Source organism: Polypterus senegalus, chromosome 4 (assembly GCF_016835505.1).
Source record: "Polypterus senegalus isolate Bchr_013 chromosome 4, ASM1683550v1, whole genome shotgun sequence".
In the NCBI taxonomy this organism is placed as follows: domain Eukaryota; kingdom Metazoa; phylum Chordata; class Cladistia; order Polypteriformes; family Polypteridae; genus Polypterus; species Polypterus senegalus.
Window position 1 is genome coordinate 25,863,109 of NC_053157.1, and position 16,177 is coordinate 25,879,285.

The window sequence follows — 16,177 nt, forward strand, 5'->3', positions numbered from 1 at the left end:
TTCCATGTTTTTGCCATTTGTGGATAATGGCTCTCACTGTGGTTCGCTGAAGTCCCAAAGCTTTAGAAATGGCTTTAGAACCTTTACCAGACTGATAGATCTCAATTACTTCTGTTCTCATTTGTTCCTGAATTTCTTTGGATCTTGGCATGATGTCTAGCTTTTGAGGTGCTTTTGGTCTACTTCTCTGTGTCAGGCAGCTCCTATTTAAGTGATTTCTTGATTGAATCAGGTGTGGCAGTAATCAGGCCTGGGGGTGGCTATGGAAATTGAACTCAGGTGTGATACACCACAGTTAGGTTATTTTTTAACAAGGGGCAATTACTTTTTCACACAGGGTCATGTAGGTTTGGATTTTTTTTCTTCCTAAATAATAAAAACCATCATTTAAAAACTGCATTTTGTGTTTACTTGTGTTATATTTGACTAATGGTTAAATGTGTTTGATGATCAGAAACATTTTGTGTGACAAACATACAAAAGAATAAGAAATCAGGAAGGGGGCAAATAGTTTTTCACACCACTGTATAACATCTCTAATGCAAAAGAAATCGACTGCCTTGCTTAAATAGCACAAAAAGTAACCTCTAAAGAAATACCCATAATGCACCTTGCTGTTACCGCTGACTGCCGGGTCATTACAGTATATAGTATAATTCTAATTCAATTAAACATTAAAATATTTACCCAGTCTAATATTTTTAAACATCGTAAAAGAGGGCAAAGACAGATAAAGGTTTGGGGTGACACCGCAACTCTGAATATTGCAAATAAAAAAGAATAAAATACCTTTCAGCAAAAATAGGAAGACGCAAGTCTGAAAATAAACTTGCCCAAGATGGCGACACTCCTAGTTGAATACAGGCGAGGCAGGAAGAGGCGGGTCCAGGTGGATGGACACTGGAAGTGATGTCAGAGCTGGTAGGGTTGTCAGTCATCCGGTCTGCAGAGGAAGGAAGAGAGAAGTGTTAGTATACAGCGGCATCTTGTGGATCGGAGAGGAATTACCACCACCGGAGCCTCTAAGCTATCCCCAGGACGCACGTGAGTGACAATACCTGTATATTTGTAAAGGGAACAGACTTTGTCACTATTGATCCGAAACTTCCTTTGGTGGCCTGTCACTTCACCTCAGCTGCCTTAAGCTCATGAATCACAGTTATCAAATAGTTCATTTTCAGTTGTGGTTCCAATTGAGATGGTCGTGTTCAGGTTTCGGGCCATCCTTTTAGGAATCATAGATGTCAGAGGAAGGTAAAAGCTGAATATGTGAATCAGAAATCTAAATCAGAAGACAAACAGGGGCCAGTCGATCGAGGAGACGTTCATAATGGGACAAAGTAAGAATCATAGCTGAGAAAGTGTTTTAGATGGCATCGTTCTGGTATTAAAAAATCAGGAGTGGTCTCCCCTTGACTTTCTCTTATACTCAGATACGGGGATGGATATGTGAGGAGTAAACCGCAAGACAATGATTATATTTTGATATTATGTGCATTACAGACCCATCAACAACAAATCAAATCAAATTAATAATATATTGAACAATTATTAAGTTGAATAAATCAGACTCTGCAGCTGCAGGAATAAAAGGTAAAGCACCACTCCTGGTTGAAACAAGTAGCCCAAAGGTTGATAGAAATCTATGTTTTGTACCTAATGTACCTTGTATGTAAAATTAGGTTGACCGAAGTAAAGGCGTACTCAGGTTATCGTGTTTACACAGACAGACACACATGTTGTATATGAATGTTCAATGGTGCTTTTGTCCATTGCTTTATGTTCGGGCGTTGATTGCTATGCTCTGCGTCTTTTGAGGCGTATGACTGCCGGAGAGAGGTGTGAGGTTTAGAAGGCACGCTGTACGGAGAGTTGGTTAACCAGCATTCGAAACGTTATTCTGAGTGTGTCGCTACTTCAATCTAGAGAACACTACAACACAGACATACCGTATATACTCGTGGATAAGTCGCGACTTGATTTTATCGTATAATTTCTGGTATTTTATAATGTCGGTCGTATAAGTCGAATGCTGAAACTCCCGCTATTGTTCCAAGATATCATGATATGCTAACGTCGACCTGAGAGAGTAACCACGGAGCACATGGCCCGTTTGTCTCTATGTGGGTGAGGCAATGCGCTGTATCAGCGGGTGCTCCTAACGTCTCTCTCTCTATTGTGCCTACGTGACCACACGGTAAGACCCGAATTATTCTGAAGCAACGCTCGCGCTGTTTTGTGTTTTTTGTGTCTCACACCCTCATACATCTTTAATTTTAAGAGCATCCCTTATCTACGATGGAGCGCTCGATCAGAAGAAAATATGAAGCTGGTTTTAAATTTAACATCGTTGAAGTAGCAAAAGAAATTGCTGTCATCAGAATATAAGTTTAATGTCACTGTGCTCTGTAGAAAAATTATTTTATAAATCCACTCACATGTACAGGCCGGGTCAAAGTTAGCACACAGGGGCTCTCAGCATTTAGAACTTCTGGGCCAGGCATAGGTCAAGATAGACAAAGACAGCTGGACGAATGTGCAGTCAGCCTAAAGACAGGTGTGTACTATTTGGTCCTCTGTTAAAAGTCGGCACAAAATCTTCTTTCCTTGTTTGGAAATGGACTATTTGCCGACGTGGAGGAACCAGTATAAAAGACTTGGACATCAGCCAAACACTTTGAAGCCGTTGGACGGATGGGTGATAACGTCATCCGTCCTGAAAATCCTTTCAGCGCAGCGACGAAAATGACAAACTATACACAAAGCGTTGTCATGGCTTCCTCGTCTGTTATGCCGCGTAAATCGTCATTAAAGAAAGCTAAGTTGTTTTCTCTTATGTGATTTTTACTGCCTTATCACTATGGGAGGGATATCGTCTTTTTATATTACATCTATATAGTTTTGGGTTACTTAAAACGCCACAATTACAAAAGAACTTATTCCAACTAGGGAGCTCGTGACCCCTAAAAGGAACAATTGGTAACCGCGCTGCTGCAACAAAATTCGATGTGTCTGAGAAACTGATGAGAGATTGGAGGAGGCAAGAAGATGTAAAAAAAAAAAAAAATTAAGTGTCAAATTTTTGAACGGCGTATAAGTCGGGGTCTGATTTTGCGATCGATTTTTCAGGTTTCAAAACTGATAATTCAGGTCTAAACATCAAGATTCATCAAAATCTCAAAATGGAATTTTTGGAGGATTTCCTTTTACTTCGTACATATGAGAACATCAGGGAGGTCTAAAATGTTGAGATTCATCAAAATCTCGATATCGAATCTTTGGACGATTACAATACTTTCCCCGTATATGAGAAAATAAAAAGAATACAGGAAGAAAAGAAGGTACAGGATTGGGAACCAGCCAGGTACCCCACTTGACCAAAGAAATGAAACCAAATGAATTAGGATTCAATACGGACATCCTACATCTTATGCAATTTCTGTCTTGGAAACAATCTTCTCCGTTGTGGAGTTCTGCACACTAAGCAAGCATGGTCCAAATCAGTGCCTCCGCTCTTTAAATAGCATGAAGGGTAGAGGAAGTGGGACCTCTGGGGTGATACCAGGAGTGACGTCTCAGCCTGCCACCCCCTCTGTTCTGCCCAGAAGAGAGAAGAGATCTTTAACCCTAATTCATGAATGAGGGGGTCTCTAAGACCCCCAGTCGCAGATTTTCAAATTCTTTCCCTTTCAAGGTAATACGACAGCCATGAAATTTTCTGACTTTTCATTTTGTGTTGTCTTGAAAAATGTGCTGAAATCCGCTTCTCAATAGCTTAGTGAAAATAAGTGCTACAGTAGCACAAAGTAGTTGGGGGTCATGGAAACGTTACCATTTTTGTACAAACGTTTTTACTTTGTTTTATATTTTATATTTGAATTTTCTATTTAAACTTGAATTTTCTTTGGTTTAGATTTTCTTAGTCCTGCCTGAGACATTGCTGGTGTATAGTTTGTTGAGGAGCAAGTCCGGTTGACGTGTTTATGAACAACAAGTCAACGACCAACACAGAAATTCAATGCAAGAGAAGCCCTGGCTGAAATAATGAAGGACTTGTCGGGTTTCGATACATCAGACAACTCAAATGAAGAGGACAATGATGATGGAAGTGACACTGTGTCAAGTGATGAGGAAACAAACACTGATGATGAAACAGTGTAGCAGTGCTACTATGAATTAAAACCCATAATGCACCTTGCTGTTACCGCTGACTGCCGGGTCATTACAGTATATAGTATAATTCTAAATCAATTAAACATTAAAATATTTACCCAGTCTAATATTTTTAAACATCGTAAAAGAGGGCAAAGACAGATAAAGGTTTGGGGTGACACCGCAACTCTGAATATTGCAAATAAAAAAGAATAAAATACCTTTCAGCAAAAATAGGAAGACGCAAGTCTGAAAATAAACTTGCCCAAGATGGCGACACTCCTAGTTGAATACAGGCGAGGCAGGAAGAGGCGGGTCCAGGTGGATGGACACTGGAAGTGATGTCAGAGCTGGTAGGGTTGTCAGTCATCCGGTCTGCAGAGGAAGGAAGAGAGAAGTGTTAGTATACAGCGGCATCTTGTGGATCGGAGAGGAATTACCACCACCGGAGCCTCTAAGCTATCCCCAGGACGCACGTGAGTGACAATACCTGTATATTTGTAAAGGGAACAGACTTTGTCACTATTGATCCGAAACTTCCTTTGGTGGCCTGTCACTTCACCTCAGCTGCCTTAAGCTCATGAATCACAGTTATCAAATAGTTCATTTTCAGTTGTGGTTCCAATTGAGATGGTCGTGTTCAGGTTTCGGGCCATCCTTTTAGGAATCATAGATGTCAGAGGAAGGTAAAAGCTGAATATGTGAATCAGAAATCTAAATCAGAAGACAAACAGGGGCCAGTCGATCGAGGAGACGTTCATAATGGGACAAAGTAAGAATCATAGCTGAGAAAGTGTTTTAGATGGCATCGTTCTGGTATTAAAAAATCAGGAGTGGTCTCCTCTTGACTTTCTGCATCTGCTGGGGCCATTGGAGTCAAAGGGGGTCAAAGTAGTTTAAAAGGAGGGCAAGTGGCCAAAGGGGAAAAAGGTTGTTTTTGTTGTTGTACGTTGTGAGTTGCATTTACCTGTCGGACTGCCTGCTGTTAATTCTGCCATATTTCATCATTGTGTCCTGGATTGTATTTGTTTGTTGGGGTCTGGATCGGCTCTCTACCTGTATTCTGAGGACTATATTTGGAGATGCCACAAGTGTAGCTAAGAAGCGACGCTGTCACATGTGCCCAAGGACAAAGGAGAGAAACATAAAGGCTACTTGCTCCCAGTGCAAACTTCCTATTTGCCAGGAACATTGGGAGCGCTCCCTTGTGTGTCTGGCCTGCAAACAAGTTGAAGTTGAGGCAGATGCTGAGTGACTGTTCTGTATGTGTAAGTGACGTCTTGTTTTAGTGCTACTATGACTGTATTTTATATGATTTGGTGAACGCTGAGCACGCATTACTATTACAAAGGTAACATGTAAACCATTGACAATTGACATCACATTTACTTCATTTCAGAGGTAATAAACATTTCAAGTTATTGTATTGCTTTGTAGGCAGATTTAACCAGTTTAAAATGGTCTGCAAGACCCCCCCCCCCATTCATGGAAACGTTATAAAAATGGCACCCATGGATGAGGGTTAATGGTCGACTTCACCCTGGCACTGCAGTTGGTCGTGTTTAGAAGCTCCCTAAGCAATAAAACTGAGCTTTTATTGAGCTCCGATGAGAGAATGCTTTTCCTTTCATTTTTCTTTTATTAAATTTCAAGACAGGGATCATCCACAACCCATTGTCTTAAAATAACATGGCCCCCACAATGTCACAAATTCAGACATGCAGCAGTAGATGTGTCCACATGCCCTGATAGTGTGTTGCCGCGCCCATCACACAATGAACCACCTGGACTGGGACCCGAGTGCAGCGGGTGACACCTCAGCACCACACCTGGAACAGTGTGAGTTTTTTATGGTGGCTGGAGTGCCAATCCTGCCACCAACTATACGTTGGAGGACCTGCCTGCAGGGCTGGATGAAGATTTAACATCATACCCAGGACGGAGTAATTGCAGGTCAGGTTAAGGGCCTCATTCAAGGTCCCAACGAAGTAGAGTCACTTCTAGCGTTTTGAACCGGCAACCTTCCGATTGCCAGCACAGATCCTTAGCCTCAGAGCCAAACCAACACATTATTAGACAGTCTCCCAGGATTCTTGATAGCTGACCTGAAATATAAATACAGACTAATTTAAAAAAATACGGATTGGGAAACACTCCTAAATAATCCTAAATAGATGGAGATCATGATGCTAACATATCTGCCAGCGGGCACTGTTTTTGGGGGTCCTTTGCAGAACCCTTATTTCAGGGCCCCATCCTACTTCACCTCGTCCTACACTGGCTGTGAGGTCCCAGCAGTCACATTACACGACTTTTCCAGTAATTTTTAGTTGTAGCCTTGACTTACATAATCTTAGGTGGAGGGAGGCGGTCAGCAGCACGCTCCCATGAAGGTCAGTCACCTAACGTGAAATACCCACGGGACACTCCAGCTAGTCAGCAGCTCACCCACATCGTAGGCAGAGCCGTCTTAACGCATGGGCATGCTGGGCAGTTACCCGGTGGCCCCACGAGCACAGGGGCGTCCCTGCTAATCTATGTATGTTGTGACTTGCTGAGTGGTTGTGTAGGTAGAGGCCTCACTTTAAGGCTTTGCCTGGGGGTCTATAATGCTGTTAATGACAGCCCTATAGGGGTGGGCTCTATGAGAATTGAGAACCAATGAGCACTCAGCTGGAAGTACAGTGCATACATATAACATTGGGAAGTGTTTTGAACCTCACAAGCAGAAGAGAATCTCGTCTGTCTGAGGTCTTGTGTCTCGTGTGCTACAACAGAATGGAAAAAAGACGATAAAAAGGGCCGAGGTGTTGGTGGAAGTCGCTGTAGCTGTTAGCAATTCATGGATATCCAGCTCCATCAGGCAGCACGCTTGTAGCGCACCCCCTGACTTCTAGCAAGCGCGGAGGTTGCCACCAGATTTATATAGCAATGAAGCTGCTATTATTTGAAAATTAGGGATGGATAGAATCAGGCCAACACCTACACCAGGGCTATTCAATTTGCGGCCCGCGGGCCACATGCGGCCCAGAATCAACCTCCGAGTGGCCCAGCCCGTGGTTCCGCCCATAGATAATAAATTAATATATATTATTCATAAATTGTTATTTAATATAATTTAATATAAATATATATATATTATATTAATAGAAATATATAGTACTGTATATTAATATAAATATAAAGTATGTATTATGTCTATGCTCCCGCCAAAAACGCGCATTCCTACGTAAATTACGTAGCCTGCAACACACAAACAATGCAGAGCGTGCCGGTAGTAGCTTAGATTACTATCAATATGTCTTTCTCAACACTGAAACGTAAAATTGCCAATGAAAACCGTAAGTTTAACCCTGCCTGGACTGACAAATACTTGTTTATTTTACCGCCACATCCAAACGCCAAACCGATGTGTTTAATTTGTAATGAGTGCGTTGGAGTATTTAAAGATTACAATGTGCGGAGGCATCATGTTGAGAAACACCACACTTTTCGCACCAATTTTCCAGAGGGATCTCAAGAGAGGGCTGCAAAAGTGCAGAGTTTGATTGCATCTTACAACCGAGCAGTACTACCATGGTGCGGTCATTCACAGCCCAAGAGAGAGCTACTGCAGCATCCCTTCGTGTTTCCTGGATACTGGCAAAAAAGAAAAGGCCATTCACAGACTCTGAAACCGTGAAGGACTGTATGCTGGCTGTCGTGGATGAGGTGATAAATGACGATAAAATTAAAATGAGCGTGGTATCTGCTATAAAAAACGTACCCCTGTCAGATACTTCAAACATTCGTAGGGTTGAAATTCTTGCTGCAGATGTGTATGAAACGCTGTTAGAAGACCTGATGAAAGCTGATACTATGTCTATAGCAGTAGATGAGTCCACAGACAAAACTGATACTGCTCAGTTGTGCATATATGTCCGTTTTTTTGATGGCAAATGCTTCCGAGAGGAGCTGCTCGGCCTACTGCCATTAGAAGGACACACAACTGGCGATGTAGTCTTTGGGAAAGTTTCCGCCTTTTTTAAAGACTGTGGTCTGGATATGAAGTGTGTGCATGCTTGTGACAGATGGGGCTCCGTCCATGACAGGGAAAGTGAATGGTTTGGCAGCACGTTGGTCCGCTGTTGCACCTCAGTTGATCTCCTTACACTGCATTGTGCATCAGGCGGTGTTGTGCGCAAAACTAAGCGGGCGCTCAAAACGACAATGGACAGCGTTATGGCTATAATTAATTTTATTCGCTCCACATCAAGCCTCCAACACCGCTTATTCCGCATGCTGCTGTCAGAAATGTCTGCTGAGCACCACAACCTTCTTTTGCATAATGACGTGAGGTGGCTGTCCAAAGGCAAAGCACTGGAGCGTTTCTGCGGTCTCAGAGAAGAGATCATAACTTTCCTCCGCGGCAGCAAGCAAAAAAAGGCAGAAACGCACTTGAGTCGCATACTGGACGACAACTTCATGGCCGATGCCTGCTTTCTGAGCGACATATTCAATTTGGGACTACAAGGCAGAGACAAAACTGTCATCGACCTTGTGGAACAGATGCGCGCATTCCAAGTTAAACTGGGCCTTTTTGCAAATGATTTGAGCACAGGCCGAATGCTGCATTTTCAGACACTCCGCAAATGCATCTCATCCTCCCGCACAAATCACGGATGTGATGACAGGTTTCATTGCGATGTTGAAAAATAACTTTGCTGGTCGATTGGATGGACTTGATCTGCCCACAGAGTTGGCCGTTTTTGTCAGAGACCCGTTCACTGTTGCAATAGAAGGGCTAAGAAACTGGTCCCTTCCATTGACGAGGGGAAATTCACACTCGAACTTGTTGACATGCAGTCATCTGTAACCATGGCACAGGAGCTTTCCACTAACGGGCCTGCAATGTTTTGGACTGATGTCAACGCACATCAGTTCCCTAACATTAAGAAAGTAGCGATCGTCATGCTCAGTATGTTTGGATCAACATATACATGTGAGTCAAGTTTTTTCACACATGAACTCCATAAAAAGCAACACTCGTTGCTCCCTGACTCTCCACCAATGTCTTCGAATTGCATTGACAACTTGACAAATTACGAGCCTAAAGTCACTGCTCTCGTTAAAAACAAAAAATGTCACTTCTCCCACTAAGTCAGCAGGGTAACTGTAGCCTACAATACATCAATATAATGTGGGATGTGTAACAGAGGCATGCCTAATCACACATGGTGATTTAAAATATGTTCCCTCAGTGTTGTTATAGTTGTGAATACTGTGCACTTTTTATTTTATGCACTTCGAGATGTTCCTGGTCAAATGTGTGCAAGTTGTTTATTTTGTTTCAAAAGGAAACAATGTTATTTCTAATAGCCTACTACTGTGCACTATTTTGTTTTATGCACTTTGTGATCAGATAGGTCAGATATGTAGCCTAGGTCAGTTTTTTTTTCTTTTGTAAGTGGAAAAAATAGGGGCTACCTCAGATTCTGTTAATTCAGCTCTTTTTGTATGCACCTTTTGCTCTGCAAACTGACCAAAGTTAAAAGAGAAACGACGAATAAACCTTATGTTTTTCAATAAATTTGTTTGTGTTGGTTTTAAAATTCGTCATAAGAGCTGCTTTGCCGCTAAAATGACCGGCCCAGCTAACCTTCTTGGTTTGACAATCTGGCAACAACTGAATTTGTAATTGAAAAGCCCTGACCTACACCCTAACGCACTTCCACCCTGCCACCCGAATATTAACAACACCCCAGGAAAATGCCCATACAGACTAAACACACCCAACACACAAATAGATAAAGCAAAATAATAACAAAAGTACTAAACAAACACCACAAACAAAACCAACGATATTTACAGTACTGAAGAATGCCCGTACTGTGGATGATGGAAATGGTTCTGGAAACATAAAGTATGGATAAAGCATGGAGAGAAGTGCAGAACGCTCTCTTTTAATAATTTGTTTCCCAGAGCTTGGATGGTGAGATACTGTCCTACCACCATAGTCTCTGGAGGTGCGCCTCTTCTCAAAGAGCATTGGTGGACTGGACTGGGAGGAAAAGGAACCCACCGTCATTCTTAAATCCAGGGGCTGAGCACCATCCTTCTCCGCTACGAATGCCCAGTTAATGAAAGGAGCTTGGAAAATGGCACAATCAACATGTCCCACCACATCCTTCTCTTCCGTGCACACAAACTACAAACTACAGATACATCCCATCCATCCATCCATCCATCCATTTTCCAACCCGCTGAATCTGAACACAGGTTCACGGGGGTCTGCTGGAGTGAATCCCAGAGAACACAGGGCACAAGGCAGGAACCAAACCCCGGGCAGGGTGCCAACCCACCGCAGGACACTACAGATACAATACAATACAGTTAATTTTTGTATAGCCCAAAATCACACAAGAAGTACCGCAATGGGCTTCAACAGGCCCTGCCTTGAGGAAAAACTCCCAAAAAAACCCCAGTAGGGAAAAAAAATGGAAGAAACCTCGGGAAAGGCAGTTCAAAGGGAGACCCCTTTCCAGGTAGGTTGGGCGTGCAGTGGGTGTCAAAAAGAAGGGGGTCAATACAATACAATACACAACACAGAACAGAACAAATCCTAACTACAGTATACAAATAAAAATATTACAAGTACACAGCAGAATTTAACAGTAGATGATATCCCATAATATAATTTGGATTTGTTTAGAGTCCTGGAGACCTCAGCCATCAAGCTGCCTCCCCCAGTTGGCCATTCCATAGCTGAGCTGAGATGGTTCCTGTGATCCTCCATCAGAGATGACTTCACCTTAGGCAGGCAAAACAAGTTGGCAGGTGGGCCGTGGCACCGAGTAACACATTTGAGTACCAAGAAGTGAAACAGAATAGGTGAGGGTTAGTATCCAATTAGAACTGTCATGTTACTTATGTTTTAGTGCTAATGACTGACAACAGAGATGCAGTCTGTACAGTTAATCAGCAGCTCTAGTCAGGGTGTGCTAAACTGAAGTAGCGAGTCTTCAGCCGGGATTTGAAAGCTGAGACCAAAGGGGCATCTCTTATAGTAGCAGGCCAGACCACCAGACCGCACAAATCCTGCAAGCCGAAGGGGCATCTCTTATAGTAGACCACCAGTAGGTCAGACCACCAGACCACACAAATCCCACAAGCCCCTCCGCATCAGTGCAAACCTGTTTAAAGGCATCAACCCCAATTTACAAATAGGAATCGGTGCAGCCAGTGTTGTTATTCACAGGACACACTCATATATATATATACGGTATATAAATCCCCCTAATGGCCCCGCTACATGCTATTGGCCCTCATAAAAAGGGGAGAGCTTAACCCTGCCTAAAGCTGGGCACTCAGTCGGTAAATGTGACATGGACAGCAATTTTCAGTCATTTAAGTTGACACGACCTTCAAAAGAGATTAGCAACTACAGTTGGCCGATCTGACATATCCCACAAGTAGAAGTCGTGTAATGTGACGTCGACTTTAGCTCACTTATGCCAGGAAGCAGCCGAGGTGCCAGCCATCCTATGATAAGCTGTGAGGCAGTAGGAGATAAAGATAAAAGCGGTCCGACTCTTCCTCTCCAGCCCCCATCACTTCAGGGTCTATTGCTTCTTTCTCAGAATTTCTACTCCTGGGAAAATATTTTTGCGTCTAATAGCATTCTAGCTACTTACTGTCATTTAGAACACATAAAGCTCCTCATTTAAACAAATTATCTTTATTCTGTAAAAAGTGCAAGACTCAGCAGAACAAATCAAGATAACAAGATGTGCCAAGAGATGCGGCGGATGATAATTGTCCCAGCATTGAATTATCTCCTCCCTTGCCAGACAGTAAATTGCTTGTGTGGATAGTTGCAGAATTTCAGATACTTTGTCATGTAATGAAGTTTAAAATGTAATTCCAATGGACTGATTATGTTGTTGATTCACATCATATTTTAAAGATGGGAGTGGGAAGTCAAAACACGGTGCGAAAACAACAAGGTGCTAGTGTCACTTGTCAACTGTTCTGACGAGAAATCGGGACATGGGGGGAGGCGGCGGGGTGATCACCTCAGGTGGCACTTTGTTAAGGGCGGCATCTTCATGTATCTATTTTTAACATTATGAAGTAACAACAGAAATACGGTAAGCGTGAAACTTAAGAATCGACCTTAACTTATTTATAGTTTATACGACCTTTACAATATTTTCATTTGAAAAGTTTCACATTTTACAAAATGCAGTTTGCACACTGTGAGCATCTCATTTGCATTTCAAAGTCTCCTGTCAGCAGTGGTGTAGCGACCGGGACCCCCAAAACCTGGACGAGCCCCCCCCAAGGACATCGATTTACATAGGTATTAATTGTAATAACAAATCTGTGGGAACCCCCCCCGCTGCCCTTTTTAGAAACCCTCCTAAGAGGGGACCCCCAGTCTCCTTTGTGAAAGTGTTTGTGTTCAGCATTAAATGCAGTCAGAGCTGTTTCCATTAATCATGAACAGAATTTACAAAAGTAAATCAGAAAGTAAAGGCAATTTGAAAATGACAATGGTTTATGGGTAATTCAAACACACACACACACAGCACAGTCAGTCTAGTTGAAGTCAACGTCAAATGAACACGGATGCTCCACTGTGGGACTGCGCCATAGTGAGATTTGTTTTGGGCAGAGGGAGTAAAATCTGCTGAAGTTTACTGAAGGCCATTAGCTCAGCACGGGAGAGAGAAGGGCAGGACTCAACGGAAAATGAAATGAATGGGGAGAAATACGTAAAGTGGGAAAAACAAGTGTAACTGACGGATTACATTGTAAGCTTTTGCTGCACATTTGGATATCGGTTATGGATCTGCACGTCACAGTGTGTGATGATTTGGGGTACTGAAAAGACTGAGCATGATGGGCACCCAAACAGCTTACTGAGCCAACATCCTTCAGTGCATTTCAGGAAGTTTCAGAATTTCAGATAGATTGTGGCGGGATGGCTGGGGGGACCCAGCCGGGACGGCCAGGAGGAGGGCTTATACCTCCTCCAGACGAGGGGGTGTAGCGACGCTGGTTGCACTGGGAGCCATGGGTGCAGAGCTTGGAAGCTCAACCCTGTAGGGGCCTGTGATCACCGCCAAGGGGCGCCCCGGTACCTGAAGAGCCCTGGACCTCAGCACATCCGCCACACCAGGAAGTGCTGGGGGGGAAGAAGACTGGGGACACCTGGAGGGCTTCCGGGTGCGCAGCTGGCACTTCCGCCACACAGGGGAGTGTCCGTTGAGGAGTGTCGGGGAGCCCATCCGGGCTGCTATAAAAGGGGCCGCCTCCCTTCATTCAGAGTCAAGAGTTGGGTGGAAGTGGACGGGAGTCTGGAGAGAGAGGAGTGGAGGTGGCCAGAAGGCAGGCACTGGACTGTAAGGCCTGGACTTTGGGGAATCGGTGCTGAAGGCACTGGGTTTGTGCATGGACTTATAAACTTGTAAATACCGTATATAATAAATATGTGTGTGCTGGGTGAAAAACCGCTGTCCGTCTGTCTGTGTCCGGGCCACGTTCCACAAGACAGATAGATAGATAGATAGATAGATAGATAGATAGATAGATAGATAGATAGATAGAAAAAGGAAACGTATATATACAGTACGTACTGATAGTGTTGCAATAACTAATATTCCTGAAGAACACCATGATGATGATATACAGTGGTGTGAAAAACTATTTGCCCCCTTCCTGATTTCTTATTCTTTTGCATGTTTGTCACACAAAATGTTTCTGATCATCAAACACATTTAACCATTAGTCAAATATAACACAAGTAAACACAAAATGCAGTTTTTAAATGATGGTTTTTATTATTTAGGGAGAAAAAAAAATCCAACCCTACATACTGTCACACACGTGCGATTGGGAGGCAGCTAGAGGGCCTGAATAACAGTAGTACCAAGTCAGACCAGGGGGTGGCGAGCTGCACTGACTTTCTCTCTCAATCCTCTGCAGACCATCCACTTGAAATCCCACCAGGTCCCAGTGCTATTGATGACGTCACGTCCGGTGCCAGTGTCCATTGATGACGCCATTTCTGGTCCTGAAGCCGTCACTGGCGTTTCTGGCGCTACTGATGATGCCACTTCCGGTCCAGACGGCTTCACTTCCTGTCCTGTGCCTTTAAAGCCACCATATTCTCACACTCAAACCAGTTCTGTTTTGGACTCAAACCTGTGAACATCTCATCAAAATTACCCATTTGCAGCCGGGGCACAATATACGGGTGGCTGCCCCAAACCTTTTCTGTGTCTTTGGACTGTTATTGAGACAATACATACTGTCACACGCATGCGCATGGGAGGCAGCTGAAGGGCTGACAAAGAGATAATTCCATCCCAGACCAAGGGGTGGCAGGGTGCACTGATCCTTCCTCTTTCACATCGGCAGACCAACTTTGAGAAATTTCGTCTGGACTTGATGACATTACTTCCAGTTCCAGCCCAATGACTTCCCTTGCCAGGCTTTAAAACTGCCATGTGTACCCTTCAGTGTTGGACTGAAGTCTGTTAAGACCTGTACCGTTTGAAGCACACCTTCTGATTTGGCAGCCTATTTCAAGTATACAGGCGGCTGTCCCCAAACCTTTTTCTGTGTCTTGTTAAATTCTTTCACGATACGTACAGTATATATATATATATAGAAGTGAAGGTCTGTGATACGGCTTGCACATTTGTAGCTAGAGATCCACAAAGGGAGAAATTGTGTCTCATATCTTACAGTTTTTTAGTCCTAAGCTTTCAACAACCTGCTGGGTGTCATCATCAGTGAAGAATGATTTGACATACAGGAATCAAAGGCACTATATAGTTGGGGAAGGGGGGTAATGGAGGGGGAGGTTGTAAGGGGGTTGTGGGGCGGATTAGTAAGGTGGGGTTCAGAAGGTGTTTTTATTATTCAGGTGATCTTCTTCTCCAGCCTGCATATGCTGGGCTCAAGTCCAAGAGTCTGTGAATGGCATTTTCATTAAAGAACAACAACATTTATTTCTATAGCACATTTTCATACAAACAGTAGCTCAAAGTGCTTTACATATTAAAGAATAGAAAAATGAAAGACATAATTATAAAAAGAAATCAACATTAACATCGAATAAGAGTAAGGTTCAATGGCCAGGGGACAGAAAAACAAAAACTCCAGACGGCTGGAGAAAAATAAAATCTGTAGGGATTCCAGACCATGAGACCACCCAGTCCCTCTGGGCATTCTACCTAACATAAATGAAACAGTCCTCTTTGGATTTAGGGTTCTCACGGAAGGGCTTGATGATGATGATGGTCACGTAGACTTCTTCCTTTTAATCCGTCCATCATTGTTGGAGCATCATGAAGCTTTGAGTAGGTGGAGGTGGCGCAGGCCACCACCACAAAGAAACCGGAAAAAGAAACAGAAAAGAGAGTAGGGGTCAGTACGGATTTTAGAGCCACCATGAATAGTTGTTATGATGAATTGAACATATAGAGTATCAGGATTAAGTTAAAGTGAAGTTATAAAAAGGCCATGTTAAAGTAATGTGTTTTCAGCAGTGTTTTAAAGTGCTCTACTGTATCAGCCTGGCGAATTCCTATTGGCAGGCTATTCCAGATTTTAGGTGCATAACAGCAGAAGGCCGCCTCACCACTTCTTTTAAGTTTTGTTCTTGGAATTCTAAGGAGACACTCATTTGAGGATCTGAGGCTACGATTTGGAATATAAGGTGTCAGACATTCCGATATATAAAATGGGGCGAGATTATTTAAGGCTTTATAAACCATAAGCAGAATTTTAAAGTCAATCCTGAATGACACAGGTAACCAGTGTAGTGACGCTAAGACTGGTGTGATGTGTTCTGATTTTCTTTTCCTAGTTAGGATTCTAGCAGCTGCATTCTGCACTAGTTGCAAACGATTTATATCTTTTTTGGGTAGTCCTGAGAGGAGTGCATTACAGTAATCTAGTCGACTGAAAACAAACGCGTGAACTAATTTCTCAGCATCTTTCAGTGATATAAGAGGTCTAACTTTACTTATGT

At 43.1% G+C, this 16,177-nt stretch overlaps 1 long non-coding RNA gene across 1 annotated transcript in view; it reads right to left on the reverse strand.

Moving 5' to 3' along the window:
• Positions 1–795: 795 nt before the first annotated feature.
• Positions 796–16,177, reverse strand: part of LOC120527203 — a 79,008-nt gene continuing 63,626 nt past the window's right edge. The window contains exons 2-3 of the long non-coding RNA XR_005633287.1: positions 4,374–4,527; positions 796–943 (exon numbers count right to left, since the gene is read on the reverse strand). This is a non-coding gene — a long non-coding RNA (uncharacterized LOC120527203). The remainder of the gene's footprint in view (positions 944–4,373; positions 4,528–16,177) is intronic.